Here is a 2,641-nt window from a genome sequence, read left to right as displayed (position 1 = left end):
AGATTGCTGAGAACTTGCCTCATGTCAAGATGAAGAAAAGAGCACCATTTGGGTATTAAGTGCTGTGTTTAAACTTGATGTAACTCTGGGGTAGATTCAATTGTGATCCAGGGGTGGGGAACTTTTGACCTTATGTTTGGAAACTAATCTCCATTTGAGAAGAGGGGCTTTGTGGTGGACTTAATTAAGGTATAGCCTAGGGGTGGAGAAGTATTTAGAACAGAGACTTTGTGATTGATTGAATGATTGGAAGGTCCTGGGGTGGGGTAGTACTTGGAGATTATTTAATCACGTTAGTAAATGCTGTATTTTGAATGATGTCATGTTTTGATCTTCTCTGTTCTTGGTTTGTCACTGAATAAAATAGAGAGCACCTATGCTGGTATTTTGAACCTGGGAAGTTGCCTTCTTTTGGCATTACATTACAGGGAGTCTCCCCAAAGGTTTACATCATCACAAGAAGAACTTTGGCAGCAAATACATAGCAGCAATCTAGTCCAGAGATTCACTTGTAGCAACCCATGACTACTATGGAAGGCAGCTGGGTTCCACTTCCGGCAACAGCTCCTGCGGAGGTGCTGAGTACTCTGAGGAAATGATCCCCCACCATGCTGGTCTTCCCAAATCAGACCCAGGCTACTACTGGGCAAGCATCTTCCGGAAGTCAAGTCACCCATTCATGCCAACTATATTGGACTCCCCATAGCACCCAGGAACTTTTCAGGTTACTGATGGCACGACCACCTGACCTAGCTCAGGGGTCCATGAGGAAGTGGCATGTCAGGTACCCCAGCAAGACCAGCACAGCCTTCTACATGAGTAGCAGTACCCGCCTTGCTGATTCCCCTGCTTTTGAAGTGTGCTAGGCATCAGAACCCATTTCTCCCTCCTTTCCCCTCACCCACCTATTCCCCTAGAATAATTAGGCTGATTAAGTATAGAACCAGTTGTGCCTTCTGTGTGTGTGTGTAAATGTGTGTTTTTATCTTTTTTTGTTAAGAAACCAATGTTTATTTTCAATCAGCATTTTTCCAACACTATTACAGCATCTGGGCTTTAAGACCACTCTGTTGTAGTTCCTACCCACTCAGTGGCCTGAGTAGTAGGAGCCGCAGACCAGTCCTCAGTAGCTGGCTGAGCACTCCAATCTTCGGTGGGGAACTGCTGAATGGGCACAGATGGCACCTGTACTCCCTCAGACCAATCAGCCACCTCTGGTTGAGTAGCAGTGAATTCTGGGGTGGGTGCAGTCCATTGACTCTGAAACTCCTTTGTCACTGCCTTCTCAGCTGCAGCGTGCTCTTCCTTTTCAATCTCCTCTGGATCCCTGTAGAAGTAAAGACCAGGCATAACCTCCCAGCGGTGTTCCCAGGAGATGGTACCACGCATCCGTAGGACTTCACAGGCCAGCATCCACCACATCAGACCCACAGAGTGAGCTCCCTTGTTGTTACATGGAATGGTAATGTCCACATAGCGAATCGGGAGTCTGTGTTGCACAGGGCAATGGTTGTGAGGTTAACATACGATGCTTCTGTCAGAGGCTGATGATCTGCCCGAGGATCAGTGACCACCAAAAGTCGAGGCTCCCTGAAAGCTGACTGGATCTGGTTAGTGAAGGTGACCTGTGTGAAACGTCCAGCAATAGGTGTGGCGCCAGTAGCAGCAGCAAATTTCAGAACAGCTCGCTGGCCAGTGTTCCTGGATGAGATGACACTTACATCCGCTAGGTTTTCAATAGCAACAATGGCACGAGCTGCCAGCAGAAGTTTTTCCCAAGTTCTCTTCAAATTAATGATGTAGATGCCGTCACTCTTTCTTTTGTAGATATGCAGTTCCATCTGGAAGTCCAGATTGGTGCCCCCCAAATGGGCTCCTGCAGCCAGGAACTTGAGGACATCCTCCTCCTTCATCTGCAGGACATCTAGGGCTCTGGACATAGTGAAAGTTTCCCTTTAAAGTTAGACGGAAACCGAGAACAATGCCTTATGCAACCCTCTTTGGGGCAGCGAGGAAAGTGGTAAATGTGTGTTTTTAAAAGGACATTAAAAGCAACAACAACAACAAAAAAAAACAAGTAAAAGAAAACATACTGTTATTGTTTGTTTGTATTACTATCTGAATCACATATGTGCTTTTCAACAGCCTCAGCAACTTGTTTACTTTGTACTCAACAGAAGCTAATAAACTTTAAGGAGCCTTTAAAATATTAAAAAAATACATGCTTATCACTACCCCTTTTCATCCATATATAGAATCCTTTATTATAAAGTAAAAAAAACATTGCCATGTGTGTATCTCCATGTTTTCTGACTTATATTGATAATCTGATTATCACTCTTTTTGTTGCTATCATTACTGAGGAATTTTTAATGATTTTATTGTGTGGGATTCACCTTGTTGTATATAAGACTTTAAAGTAGATTCCTTGTCAACTTAAATAGTTTTATAGTCAAAAACAGTAGGAGTCATCGTTTCTTATCTCCCTGTAATATTTTGTTTTGTTTTGCCCTTCTTGTTATACAAGTGTTATTTTGTCCTGATTGTATAACAATACAGTTAAGTTCTATATTTTTTACTACACTTGTAATTATGCTGTTGTAGGAAGTTTCAAATGAGGATTTTTTTCTTTGCAATGTAC

The 2,641-nt window shown here is 43.0% G+C and overlaps 1 pseudogene; it reads right to left on the bottom strand.

The window, feature by feature from the left end:
* Positions 1 to 1,056: 1,056 nt before the first annotated feature.
* LOC138171778 (small ribosomal subunit protein uS2-like) lies at positions 1,057 to 1,940 on the bottom strand (annotated as a pseudogene).
* Between the last annotated feature and the right edge of the window lie 701 nt (positions 1,941 to 2,641).

Source organism: Petaurus breviceps, unplaced genomic scaffold (assembly GCF_028583685.1).
Source record: "Petaurus breviceps papuanus isolate PSGF00001 unplaced genomic scaffold, PetGlider_PUasm1.0 47, whole genome shotgun sequence".
Lineage (NCBI taxonomy): Eukaryota > Metazoa > Chordata > Mammalia > Diprotodontia > Petauridae > Petaurus > Petaurus breviceps.
Note: the sequence above shows the minus strand (reverse complement) of the source record. Positions and strands in the feature narration are given on the sequence as shown.